This window comes from Podarcis gaigeae (genome assembly GCF_964106915.1).
Source record: "Podarcis gaigeae genome assembly, chromosome: 2".
In the NCBI taxonomy this organism is placed as follows: Eukaryota; Metazoa; Chordata; class Lepidosauria; order Squamata; family Lacertidae; genus Podarcis; species Podarcis gaigeae.
The window spans coordinates 23222933-23237989 of NC_139679.1; positions in this window are offsets into that span (position 1 = coordinate 23222933).

Here is a 15057-nt window from a genome sequence, read left to right on the forward strand (position 1 = left end):
GCCCTCCTGTTGCAAGGGCTGCTAATAACAAGGCCTGTAGGGTGGCATTGGGGTCTCATTGCGATTCAGATAAAGGCCTGCAATCTAGAGACACAAGAAAAGAAGTGCACCCCACCCCCAAAAGTAAACAATGCAAAAGAGAGTCTCTGCAGCTGCAAGGGCCTTTTGTAGGGATGGATAAATCTGTGGTCATCCAGATGTGGGGCTACTGTTCCCATCTTCCCTGACCATTGGCTATGCTGGCTAGAGCTGACGGGAGTTTGTAACATCTGGAGGGCCCCCACTCCTGGCCCACTGCCATCTCTGCAGTTGAATTCAGAGAATTCCCTGCAGTTTGTACTCATAGATGCACAAGTGCCAGGAATGAAACCTGAATAACATTCTGTCAAGGCCTTGCAGTGAGGAAATCTCACTTGCTTCTTATTCCCCATAAATGCTTTGGATAGGCCAGGCATAGGCAAACACGGCCCTCCAGATGTTTTGGACTACAACTCCCACCATCCCTGACCACTGGTCCTATTAGCTAGGGATGATGGGAGTTGTAGTCCAAAACATCTGGAGGGCCGAGTTTGCCTATGCCTGGGATACAGGCCTCCCCAGCAGGGCATGTCATCTTAAGGGGGTGAAATTTACCGTAATTTTTTGCAGATTTCTTCTGCAATGTGTTTTTGGGCGTGAGGAATTCCTATCTGCTATTATGTTTGTGATTTGGGACAACATCTAGCTTGGTAAATCTACACTCGGTGAAGAAGCACATAAACTGCTTTTGGAAAACCAAAGAATTGTAATTTTACCTTCTGAAAATGTCAAGTAATGTTTAATGATGATGATGATGGCATCCGTCTGTCTCAAGAGACAATGGAGTGTGCCTCCGGGGGTGAAATCAAACTGCTGTGTTAGCAGCACTGAAATGACCTCCCTGGGCGCAAGCCAGGGCAGTGTGCATGGAGGTCCTGGGCTGCCTGGACACCAATATTCCCACTCACAGCCTCACTGATGTGGTCCAAAGGAAAGCAGAGCACTACATTTGGCACCAGCACAGCTACAGGAGCTGCCATACAAGATGCTGTTCAATCATTTCAGGGACTCCAATCCGGATTTGTATAGGATTTACTCCTTCGCCTTTTCTTCTCCTACAAGGCAGCAGATGTCAAGGAGTCTTTCCTTCTCCTAGGTGGGCTACCTTCCCAAATTGACAAGCCCCATCTGCCCCTCACTTCCCTCTACGGCATGTGCAGAAACTGCCTTGTTGACCATTGGAGCCACTATTGATCCCATTCACTTAATTCAACGGAGCCTGTCTTCGCATGCAGGGGAAGTCTCTAACTCCCTGAGGGTTTGAGACCCATCGACTACCCTCACTTGGTTTAACCGGCCAGTCAAAGCCATTCCTTGGGTATGACTGCTGTCACAGCCTGACAGCTTCTAGGAGCCACAGGTGAGGGCTGAGTGCAGAGTGGGGACCAAAGGTGCACAAACTACCCCAGAAAGAACTCAATGTGTGCCCCACCAGAGGTACTACCCCTCCCCTAACACCCCATATGCCCCAAATAATAATAATAATAATATCAATAATATAAATGTTGATGTATAAAATAACTGCAAGTACTTGGCAATAGTTTTTAATGATTGCTATGCAATTTGACACACATTCTGCTTACCAGGCAAAACTAAATTATATTAATTTAACCAAAATAACTTTTCAATTTCCAAGTCTTGTTTCAACTTTTTACCACCCCTCATTTTTTTGGAATTTGAACGTTGAAGGATTTAACACGCCCTACGCTTACCAGGCCTCACCCCTATTGGGAATACAGTGGTACCTCAGGTTAAGAACTTACAGTGGTACCTCGCAAGACGAATGCCTCGTAAGACGAAAAACTCGCAAGACGAAAGAGTTTTTCGTTTTTTTAGTTGCTTCGCAAGACGAATTTCCCTATGGGCTTGCTTCGCAAGACGAAAACGTCTTGCGAGTTTGTTTCCTTTTTCTTAAAACCGTTAATACCCAGGGAATCCGTGCTTTGCAAGACAAAAAAAAGTCGCAGAACAAAAAAACTCGCAGAACGAATTAATTTTGTCTTGCGAGGTACCGCTGTAATTCGTTCCGGAGGTCCGTTCTTAACCTGAAACTGTTCTTAACTTGAGGTACCACTTTAGCTAATGGAGCCTCCCGCTGCTGCCGCCACACGATTTTTGTTCTCATCTTGAAGCAAAGTTCTTAACCCAAGGTACTATTTCTGGGTTAGCGGAGTCTGTAACCTGAAGCATCTGTAACCTGAAGCGTCTGTAACCCGAGGTACCACTGTACCGGAACTCAGGCCAGGTGGTGGGGGGAATGAAATGAATAATTGGGACAGGCAAGTCATGGAGCATTTACAGAGTGCATTTTCCCATATCGCTGAGTAATAACAGCCTTCCAAGCAAAAACCTATAACCGTAAGATTCCTAAATGCCGTTTGGCAAAGGAGTCCCTGTTGCAAAGATGAGCCACAACCCGTTCTCTTGTCCTCTTTCTGTACTCAGGCAAGAACTACAGAATGCTATATAAGAAGAGATCTGGTGCGCTGCAGAAAGGTGAAATGCTTACCAAGCAAATGAAATGATTCATGCAGGGGAGATGACTCACAAAGCAGCGGCACGGAATGACTCCTTCAAGGGAGCCAAGCCATATGGCAGCAGGACAGACAACAAGCTGCCCAGAGTCGTTGACCTATGTGGGTGAGTAAAGGGGTAGGGATCTCAGGTCAAAGGGCGTATTTTGAAATAATCCTGAGTCCTCTGGCCACAAGGCTAGCCCAATACATTTTGCTGCCTGACACACAGCAGCAAATGCCACTTTCCCCCACTTCAAGTCAAGATACAGAGCCTAGACCAGCCTAGTTATTTGGGATGCTGAGGCTGAACATCTCTCCCCTTCCCTAGCAATAAAGCTACAACACTAATAAATGAAATAACTAATCATTCTACCATCCTTTAATAATAATAATAATAATAATAATAATAATTTTTATTTATACCCCACCCTCCCCAGCCAAAGCCAGGCTCAGGGCAGCTAACAAGCAATAATAAAAACAAATTGAATGAATACAACTTAAAAACAAGATTAAAATATAACACTGAAATATTGAAACATTAAAATATTAAAATGCAGCCTCATCACAGGAGGAGAAAGGAAAAAGGAAAAGGAAAGAGGGGGAGGGAATCAAATTGGCTCCAAGCCAAAGGCCAGGCGGAACAACTCTGTCTTACAGGCCCTGCGGAAAGAAATCAGATCCTGCAGGGCCCTGGTCTCATGAGACAGAGCGTTCCACCAGGCCGGAGCCAGTGTTGAAAAGGCCCTGGCTCTGGTTGAAGCCAATCTAATTTCCTTAGGGCCCGGGACCTCTAGGGTGTTGCTATTTATGGACCTTGAGGCTCTCCATGGGACATACCAGGAGAGGCGGTCCCGTAGGTACGAGGGTCTTAGGCCCTGACACCCCGAATCAGCTGCCTCGCCCTAATGGTAGGGCATGCTCCACAGCTCTGAAGAAATTAACCTCTGTTTGAAAGTACAACAGCTCACACTTTCTACAGATGTTGCTCTTGACACCTGCATCCCACACCCTGTTGTCCATTCAGCTGTAAAGAATTTCTGGGCGCAAGGTCCTTGTGTGGCGTAAATCAGAGTCAAATCTGGTGGTCGAGGTGGCAACATCACTGAATGAAAACTGGCGAAACACCAGCACCAAACAAGCAGGCCAGTTGCTCTAAACTAAACAGGTTTCATTTGTTAAATGGTTTTAAAATTATGTTGAGCACATAGCTGTCAACCGTCCCTTATTTGGCGGGAAAGTCCCTTATCCCAGCACCATGTCCCGCTGCTGTTGATGTCCCTTAAATTTCCCGGGTTTCAAAGGAAGCAGCTCCTCTCTCTCCCTCCCTGCCAGTCAGGGAGGAGGGAGGCTCCTACTGTGTTGCTTGGCTGCGTTGCTCGCCCAATAAGGAGCCTAAGAACGACTGGGGGGGTGGAGCTTGCAGGCCTTGTGCTGATCAAATCGGCCACATTGCCTGGGGACTCGCCTTTGCTCAGCGCTTCCTAGCAGAGAGGTGATGGTGGTTTTCCTTGCAGCATCCCCTTTGCCGGGTTGCTGCGCTGTGGGAATCACCGCTTGAGGCTTTGTTTGGCTGCTGGCTGGGCTTTCTGCCTTTGGCTCAGAGGGGCTCAGAAGTTGAACCTACCTGTGCTCTGAAAATCCCTTATTTTGGCTGCTGATCCCTTATTTTCGAGGCTGCTGGTCCCCTATTTTCAAATCTGTAAGTTGACAGCTATGGTTGAGCATTAAAAACTGGTTGCTGGTTACGCTCCAGCAGAACCCAGCACCCCATTTTCCAAGCAGAGTTTTGCTCCTGTTTTGCTCCAGAGTTTTGCTCCATGTTTCTACTTCAGTCTCATGGCAAAAACAGACCATTCTCCCAGACTCCAATTAGAAAAAGTATAAGCTGGAAAAGAGCGACTGCAGAGGCTCTCGTTCCTTGTTCCCATCATTCACGCCAAGTATCTGCCGGCGGCCTTTTTGTTTTATCCTAACAAGATGTTGTTTTTGGCCTTGATATGAATTCCTCCTACACATACACAACAGGCACGTGAATCAACTACAAACACAGCAATTGACACAAACCAGCGTCAAGAGTGCACAGCACATTGTATAGTCTACACAGGCACTGTGACTTACCATGAATCAAAAGATTCCCCTTTTTGCACAAGAATCATGATTCAACCACTGCTGCGTCAAAGTTTGTGAAATTTTACAGACCCTCCAAGTGTCCCTATTTTCCAGGGACAGTCCCAGATTTACAGAAGCCGTTTTAGTTTCTGATTTGATCCTGGGATGTCCCACTTTTCCTTAGGATCTCCCTATTTCCATCAGTTAAATGTTGGAGGGAATGGAGTTATGCGACCCCCTGAGCCAAGAAGATCAGTAACTACACAACCTTTAGAAGACATCTGAAGGCAGCCCTGTATAGGGAAGGATTTAAAAAATAATAATGTTTTATTTTGGTTTTAAATAATAATAATAATAATAATAATAATAATAATAATAATAATAATAATAAATAATAATAATTTATTATTTGTACCCCGCCCATCTGGCTGGGTTTCCCCAGCCACTCTGGGCGGCTTCCACAGAGACCAAAAATACATTAAAATGTCACACATTAAAAACTTCCCTGAACAGGTTGGAAGGGAAGGTTGGAAGCCAGCCAGAGTGGCTGGGGCTATCCTTTCCTTACATGCAAAGCCAGCATCTGGAATATATATCCCATCTGTCCAACGTAGAAGGCATCCCAGTCCCTTCTAACTCTACATTTCTATGATCTATTGTGCCAGTCTGCTTGAGTATTCAGCCAACTAACCCCACAAAGGAAATCCCTGCCCACCCTGACCTATAAAGTCCTGCTCTCAGCACTCACTCCTTAGTCTGAGTAACTTGTCACTAGTGTGAAGAGAACACTGGAACTATCTTAACTTAAACTGTCTGGCTTTCATTGTCCACTTGCTTCCAGTCCCATTGGTCCTTGCATTGGTCTAGAATGTGACAATTTTGCATCACCACACTGCTGGTCGACAATAATGCAGTAACCTTGGGGAAGCACCGCAGAACAACTAATGGAGTGGAATGATGTGATTATAAACCCACCATTAGTGCAAAATCTTTTTTTAAAAAAATGAATAAGTTTTTTGGCTATTTTTAAGGAAATCTGCCAAAATCTAGACTTCTGACATCGGTTCCCATACGTCCAGACATGTGATTTCCGCCTGGACACTGCTTCCGACTGCAGCATTCCGGCTATGCCCGGGAAATTCGGGACGTATGGCAACCCTGGCACCCTACCATAACATGTTGCATAAAACATCCACCTAAAAAATAAAAATAAACACTCTGAATGCAATGTGAAAAACTCGGATTTCAACATTGTCAAGGGAATCGCTAGGACTTTCTGGAAGCAACTCAGAGTGCCAAAACAGTTACCCAACCAACATATCTCCCTCTTACATGGCACATAGCTGTCAACTTTTCCCTTTTCCTGCGAGGAATCCTATTCGGAGTAAGGGAATTTCCCTTAAAAAAAGGGAAACGTTGACAGCTATGGCATGGCATTTGCTTGCTTTTGTAGGGCCACATATTTTCCTTGTTTGCAAGCACTGAAAGAAGGCCTCAGGCTTCAGCAGGCATTACTAGCTCTGGCGATGACAGGGGGGAGTTGAGCAGAACATACATCAGTATTCCGCAGACATTGCCATCCCAACATCTCAAACAAATATAGTCGAAGGGGACTGCACTGAATTAACGTATATTGAGATCCTCTGTCACAACATCACCAGCATGTCCCTGGGCTATTATTCGTTCTCCTCTGCCAACAATCCAAGCAGAGACATGTCATACAGAAAGACTAGATAAAGGGTGTGGAGGAGCCTTCAGGTCTTCTTGGCCTCCCAACTCCCATAGTTCCACCTAGTATGACCAGTGTTCAGGGATGATGGGAAGGGTAGCCCAACACTCATAATCTGGAAGGCCACTGGTTCCTCATTCCTCGACTGGATTGTCTTTTGATATGTGAAACTTCCTCAATCCCAATAGTCCTTCCCTAAGCCCTAGAGGCCTTTTTAGACAACCACATGGAGGGAGAAGCAAGATGGAATAAATGTCTCAACCAGTAGTCATTCAGCCAGAGGTCTAAATAGAATCTATGTGTATAGAATACTTTGTGCATAGGTTACATAGTGGGTAGCCTAACCCTTTTCAGGGTTCCCAGTCAAGCAGAGAGAGAAAGAGAGAGAGAGAGAATATGAATGAACAACGTGTACGTGTGTGGTCTGTACTCACACTAGAGATGGGGGAGAAAATATGAGAACTGGGAAGCAGCCAACCTTCAACATTCAAACTTGCACAAATTTTGTGGTGCAGTTCTCCAACCAACCAACATTTAGAAAACCGATGAATAACTATAAATACGTTCACAAAAATAACATAGAAATGTATTATATTAGGGGGGAAATTGCTTGCTAAAATATGTACGTCAGTTTAGACGGCATACAAAAAATGTGTTTATTGACAGAAATTTAAACTAAAATGCTGATAGGTTTTCATTAGAGGTTTTTGTTTTTTGAAAATATCACATCGCTGCAGAAATGAGGAGAACTGGATTTAACGAGAAACTGAAAACATTAGAAACCAAGAGAACCAAAATCGGCAAATTCTTCCGTCCCTAATTCACACCTTTGCCTGCATAAAAAAGAAGTTAGGAGCCCGGACAGTGGGTAGATCCTTGTTCCCCTACTCTACCCACATTTGGTTAACATTTGACAATTTAAGTATTGTTCAAATAAATGCAGTGGCTGCTTATGTGCTACCAACCGGGTTCAAGGTTCTTGAATGGATTTACAAAGATGGAGGGCACAAGGAGAAGGGGACGACAGAGGACGAGATGGTTGGATAGTGTTCTCAAAGCTACCAGCATGAGTTTGACCAAACTGCAGAGGCAGTGGAAGACAGGAGTGCCTGGTGTGCTCTGGTCCATGGGGTCATGAAGAGTTGTACACGACTAAATGACTAAACAACAACAAGAACAACTTTAATACCATACAGTGTTATGTTATCCTATCTGCTGGGTGCCTATCTCTAAGGGTGTGTCTCTCTAAGCTAATTTGGCACTCTCCAGAAATTTCAGACTACGCCTCCCATCATCCCTTGGCAAACGACACTGCAGGACACCATGTTGCCAACCCCTGCTCTATGGCTCCCCAAGTCTCTACAGAAATCTTCATTTACTAGAAAAATATTCCCCAACTCCACAGATGCCAGGCTTTCTCCTGATAGGGTTTATCCAGAGTTTTTCAAACTTGATTCTCCAGCTGTTTTTGGACTACAATTCCCATCATTCCTGACCACTGGTCCTGCTAGCTAGGGATGATGGGAGTTGTAGTCCAAAACTGGTCCTGCTAGCAAGGGATTATGGGAGTTGTAGTCCAAAACTGGTCCTGTTAGCGAGGGATGATGGGAGTTGTAGCCCAAAACCAGTTTGGGAAACCCTGGTTTAATCCTTTCCGATTTTGTCTGAGACATACCTCTGTCTTTTGGGTACCCATTATGATGAAGGGAGGGTGAAACCATAATGTTGGTCAGTAGTACTTATCCCTATTCTGAACTTGGCTGGAAGAAGGAAGATGACTCCAGTTTTACAGCCAGGAAGAAAATTAACACAAAAGACAAACCAATGACTCTGAACGACTTCCTTTGTGGGATCAAGCTGTTTTCCCAGAATGATTCAGCGGGTGATGGTGGCGGCAGTCCCACATGCATCTTGTGGGGTGAAACTGGTACAGGTGGCATAGCGATGAGACAACTGTGCCAGGAAACGTGCGTGGCACAATTGTCCAGAAATACTCCTAGACAATGATCGCGGGGGAGGAAGGAAAGGGGGGGGGGCGTGAATCACAGATCTGACAAGGCAAAGAAAGTACAAAAAGTGCCAATTGAAGGAAGAGGGGAAAAGGGAGGACGTGCTATTTATATCTCAGAAACAGCCCGATTTGTCACTTGATAAATCACCCACTGCAATACCACTTCCAAGTGCATTCACGTCCCTTTTGCTCTATTTCTGCCAAGAGGCATCACTTCATCTGTTGTTGCCGTACGAGAAAAGTAATGACGTCCAGCGATTCCTGTAGCTTATAGTGATAGAACTGATGGATTGGAAGGAGGTCACCGGAAATCATTAACCCTAGACTACCTCTTACGATATGGGACGTGGGTGGCGCTGTGGGTTAAACCACAGAGCCTAGGACTTGCTGATCAGCAGGTCAACGGTTTGAATCCTCGTGACGGGGTGAGCTCCCGTTGCTCGGTCCCTGCTCCTGCCAACCTGGCAGTTCAAAAGCATGTCAAAGTGCAAGTAGATAAATAGGTACCGCTCTGGCGGGAAGGTAAACGGCGTTTCCGTGCGCTGCTCTGGTTCGCCAGAAGCGGCTTAGTCATGCTGGCCACATGACCCGGAAGCTGTACGCCGGCTTCCTTGGCCAATAAAGCGAGATGAGCACCGCAACCCCAGAGTCAGTCACGACTGGACCTAATGGTCAGGGTTCCCTTTACCTTTACCTTACCTCTTACGATGCCACTGTGTGAATCCAAATAAAAAAAATTCTTCTTTTTTTATCTGCTTCTTTTCCTATGCATGGAACAAGTAGCATTTCAGGTAAATCTACCTTAGTGAAATATACTTGGAGTTGATAGTGGATTTCATGCTCTTTATTCAGCTCATAATGGTAAGGAGGAATGGAAGTTCCCCCAGAGTGCCTGCCTTATATACATTATTTACACAATGGGCCCCACGTGATTGGCTAATTCCGGGATTCACGTGTAGGCCAATCAGGTTGCGGATTCCCTTCCACCTGGAGCTGGATTGGGTGGCTCCTGTGGACCAATCAGACTGCTGCATTCTGGATCCTATTGTTCTAGGACCAATCAGACTGCTGCATTCTGAATCCTATTGTTCTAGGACCAATCAGACTGCTGCCTTTTGGAGCCTATTCAGCTCAGTACATAACAAAGTTCTTGGCTTTCAACATCCTATCTAGAAATCTAAATTACCACATGATTAGGCCCTTGGCCACATCATTTGAGAGGCAAATCTCTGTCCATAGTATCCTTCTCTTCCTCGCTCCTGTATCTATATTGTGTTTTGCACACTTCAGATTTAAAATATGTGCACCCAGCAAAGGATTCTGGGAACTGTAGTTTACCCCTCAGCCCAGAGCTGCAATTCCTAGCATGCTTAACAAACTGCAAACTTCCCAGGATTTTTTTGGGAGGAAATATGTTTTATGTGTGTATGGGAATCACACAGTCTAAAAGTAACATGGGTGGCTGTACAGTGGTACCTCGGGTTAAGTAGGTCTGTTCATAACATGAAACTGTTCTTAAGCTGAAGCACCACTTTAGCTAATGGGGCCTCCTGCTGCCGCCGCGCCGCCAAAGCATGATTTCTGTTCTCATCCTGAAGTAAAGTTCTTAACCCGAGGTACTATTTCTGGGTTAGCGGAGTCTGTAACCTGAAGCGTATGTAACCTGAAGCGTATGTAACCCGAAGTACCACTGTATGTCTTCCTGCTTGCATTTGGTTGTGCTGGGCACAGAGAAGCAATTATTTTGTTTTTCGTTTCTCTGGTGTGTCTCTCTCCCTTGAGGACTTTAAATCAGTGGGGTAGAGAGTGGGGTAGCAGATGGGGCAGAGCACAGCAATGAAACTATTTCCAATCCGGAACTGTACTCAGTGACTTGCAAGGCTCCACATGAACTGCTAACTGGCAGTTGTTGTTTTTAATTTTTTACCATTGTCTCTGATTATCAGTTACTATTCAAAAAAGTCTGGAAGCCAAGCCAGTCACATTATGTAGACAAATCATTGCACAGTGATATTATCTATGCAAATGGTGGTGGAGGGAATCATGGAAGATGGAGCTTGAGCCACTTTATGATCCACAACTTTTTTGTTGCAGCCATTCAGGTCTAACATTTCAAACGACAACATTGAATTATTATTATTTTTAATTAAGTACCAAAAATAAATACACATAGATGCCACACACACCCTGCCCCAGGGAAACGAGTGTGTGTGTAAGGAAAATAACAAATGGAAGGTAGATACTTATTTTATTTGAGAAAGTTGTCCTGATTTGTTTGCCCAAAGTCTGCAGGAAGGTTAGATTATATTAGGCAATATTGAGCATTCATTCTGATTTGTTTGTGTATGTGTGTAGGGGAGGGGGCTATAAAACATTGTGTCAAATGTTATCTCACACTCTCCAATGAATTTCAACATGTCTGATTGTGGGAGGGATTGGATAACAGGTCTGTTGCACAAGAGCAACAAATCAACTTTCCTTGTGCAACCAGTGAGTGATTGAATCCTGATAAAAATAGGGGCATTCTGGAAGCCCCTCTTTACTCTCTTTTGTTGCTGTTGGGCTTAAGAGTGAGCAAACTCCAACAATCAATGTAAATGAGTTTTGTATCTTGCCAAATGTCGTATTTTCTCAGAAGGTATTAAGCGCAAAGCGGGAGTTTTGCGACAGCATGATTGGATTAGATACAATTGTCATGAAGGGTACTTGGGGGGGAAACAATTTACTATTCCGTGGAACTTAAATGAAGGAGTTTACATGCCAACGTTTTTGTTTCCTTGTGAATTCTGGTTAGAAATTAAAGAGCCCCAGTTTCTGCTCAGCCCCATACCCTGAAGACAGAGAGTTTTGATCCTCAAAGTTAGGCAAAGCTACATCTGAGGCACAGCTTGGACTATAAAGATTTCTTCTTGGAGTGATGATCATTCTTTCTTCATTTTTGTAATAACATTTTGTAGACAGGAAATTAAAACAAACATCTTACAGTACAATTCTAAACGTGTCAATTCAATGGGGCTTACTCCCAGGTAACTGCATAAGTTAATATTTTATCTTATATAATATATATATATATCGCGAAGCTGAGGCTCCAATACTTTGGCCACCTCATGAGAAGAGAAGACTCCCTGGAAAAGACCCTGATGTTTGGAAAGATGGAGGGCACAAGGAGAAGGGGACGACAGAGGACGAGATGGTTGGACGGTGTTCTCGAAGCTACCAGCATGAGTTTGACCAAACTGCGGGAGGCAGTGGAAGACAGGAGTGCCTGGCGTGCTCTGGTCCATGGGGTCACGAAGGGTCGGACACGACTAAAGGACTAAACAACAACAAAATATATATGGGGGGGATAGTCTTAAATCTTTTGAAAGGAGGATTTTTAAAAATAAAAAACCGTGGAATTAATTTCTAGTTAAAAGCAGTAAATAAAAGACAACCTACATAAAGCCTGAGATCCTAGTTTTCACAACACACTAAGACAATCATCAATGTTTCCTGTAGAAAGGCTTGCAGTCTCATGCTCTTTCCTGTTCTTTTGCTTTTCTGATGTTCTGCCACCCCCTTGTTGAGTTTAGCCAAGGTTTGGCTTAGCATGTCATACAAACCAGGATTCATAGTTAAGCTCTCTCCTGACTAATCACAACCTATAACCATAGTTCGTAGTAGCTGGCCAGACAAGGGGAGCCTTGAAATGCCCGAAACTCATGCTGGTGCTTTGGGGGAAACTGATGCTTTTTTAAAAATGATGCTTGAGTGCTCATCTGTTGTGTCCGCCCTTCACTCAGACTGTATATTTTCGTTGTAGTCAACTTAGTCCTACTCAGAGTAGACCACTGAAATTAATGAACCTAAGTTAGTCCAATTCTGGGTACCACGATTTAAGAAGGTTTGTTGACAAGCTGGAATATGTGCAGAAGAGGGCGATCAAGATGATAAAAGAGTCTGGAAACCAGGCCTTATGAGGAATGGTTGAAGCAGCTGGGTATCTTTAGCCTGGAAAAGAAGAAGCTGAGAGGAGATATGATAGCCATCTTCAAATATCTCAAGGGCTGTCACATGTAAGATGGAGCAAGTTCATTTTCTCCTGCTCTGGAGGGTAGGTAAAAGGTAAAGGTAAAGGGACCCCTGACCATTAGGTCCAGTCGTGGTCGACTCTGGGGTTAGGGCGCAGGGGCGCCGACATAAAAAATATTGGGGGGGGCGGGGGCCCATACCGACTTATAAAAAATATTGGGGGGGCCCAAGACCTCCAAACCGCTGCTGCTGCGGGAACGAAAGGGGCGAGCCCCGGGCTGCCCCGACCTTAAGTGAACTTGTGAGGGCCCGCCCTTTGCGGCAGCCGATTGGCTGCCGCCGTGGGCGGTGAATATTAATGAGCTAGGGGGAATCCCCGCTTCTCGCGGGGCTGACGCCAGCCCCGAGAGATTGTTGATGGGTCGAGAGCCCGCAACCCCACCCCCTCTCTAGATCGGGAGTGGCTTTGTTTTAACTCATTACTGAATGTATTTTAAAAGGTAACTATCGTCAAACAAGGAAAATAAAAAATACCAACATAATTTTGTGATTTTACAAAGCATAATATAACTAATAATTTTCTTAAATTATTGGGGGGCGGAGCAACGGATTTTTGAGGGGACTCGGGCCCCCTCAGGCCCCATGGAGTCGGCGCCTATGTTAGGGCGCTCATCTCGCTTTATTGGCCGAGGGAGCCAGCGTACAGCTTCCAGGTCATGTGGCCAGCATGACTTTTTTTTTATAATACATTTTATTAATTTTCATCCAATTATTCATTTTATCCCGCATACAACAAATCGTAACTGTTTTTGACTTCCTTCAGCGTCTCTGACAATCATCCATGTTTATACCTTTAATACACATTCCCTTTTTGTATTGCCATTGTTCCTCCTTACTCCCATTATTTCTAATAAACAATACTTTTTTTTTTACAGTGCCTCTTTAAATCCCACTAGCGTTGTATTTACACCACATATATTTTTCAGATAATCCACAAATTTTCCCCAGTCCTCGATGAACTTTTGATCTTTAGTATATCTAATTTTCCCAGTTAATTTATCCAGTTCCGCATAGTCTATCAATTTTGATCTCCATTCTTCAATCGTCGGTATCTCCTCTTGTTTCCACCTCTGGGCCAACAGGATTCTGGCTGCCGTTACAGCATATTGGAAAATCTTACAGTCCTTTCTTCCTATGTCCTTTCCTACAATACCTAAAAGAAAAGCTTCGGGTTTTTTCACAAAAGTATCTTAACATTTTTTTCAACTCATTATATATCATTTCCCAAAAACTTTTCACTTTCTTGCATTCCCACCACTGATGAAAGAACGTCCCTTCTTTATCTTTGCATTTCCAACATTTGTTATCAACCTTATACATCTTTGCTAATTTTACAGGTGTCATATACCATCTGTAAAACATTTTTATCACATTCTCTTTCAGTGACGTACATGCCGTAAATTTTATATGCTCTTTCCACAATTTTTCCCATTGCTCAAATTGAATATTGTACCCAAAATCTTTTGCCCACTGTATCATTACCGATTTAACCTCTTCATCTTTCGTATACCATTCCAACAATATCTTATACATTTTTGACTGAGTTTTATACTCATTATTTATTATGTCTTTTTGGAAACTTGATTCTTTTTCCACATAACCTTTTTCCTTCAGATCTTTTGTGGCCAGCATGACTAAGCCGCTTCTGGCGAACCAGAGCAGCACATGGAAACGCCGTTTACCTTCCCACCGGAGCGGTACCTATTTATCTACTTGCACTTTAATGTGCTTTTGAACTGCTAGGTTGGCAGGAGCAGGGACTGAGCGACCGGAGCTCACCCCGTCACGGGGATTCAAACCGCCGACCTTCCAATCGACAAGTCCTAGGCTCAGTGGTTTAACCCACAGTGCCACCTGTGTCCCCTGGAGGGTAGGACTCAAGCCAATGGCTTCTAGTCACAAGAAAAGAGATTCTGACTAAACATCAGGAAGAACTTTCTGATAGTAAGAGCTGTTTGACAGTGGAATGGTCTCCCTCAAGAGGTTATAAATTCTCCTTCCTTGGAAGTTTTTAAGCAACGGTTGGATGGCCATCTGTCATGGATGCTTTAGCTGAGATTCCTTCATTGCAGGGTGTTGAGTTAGATGACCCATGGGGTCCTTTCCAATGCTACGATTCTAGTCATGCCCATTAACTTCAGTGGGTCTATGCTGATTAGGACTAGTGTTTAATACCACCTTTTGTAAAAGCGCAGTCTCTAGTACTCTTTTCTCATAAGTCAATTGCCCCTAGAACTTCCCATCCTTTGGGGAAGTGAACAGCAGACAGGGACTGGGGCTGTTTCTTCAAACATCTCAACAAACACTCAAAGGAAAGAGGCTTCACGCCCTCTGTGAACTTGTTCCATTGCTTAATCAGAAAGTTTTCCATCCCATTTATCTAATCTCATCTCCTTCTTCCTGCAGAAGGGAGTATTCCTGTCACTGTTGAGTTTCTACTTCTGGTTTAGTTTAGTTTTTCCTGGCTAGGCTCCTGTGCTTTTAACAGCTGGGGTGTGGGGCGGGGCGTGGGGTCCTTCATAACTCAGTGTGCTTTGCATGCA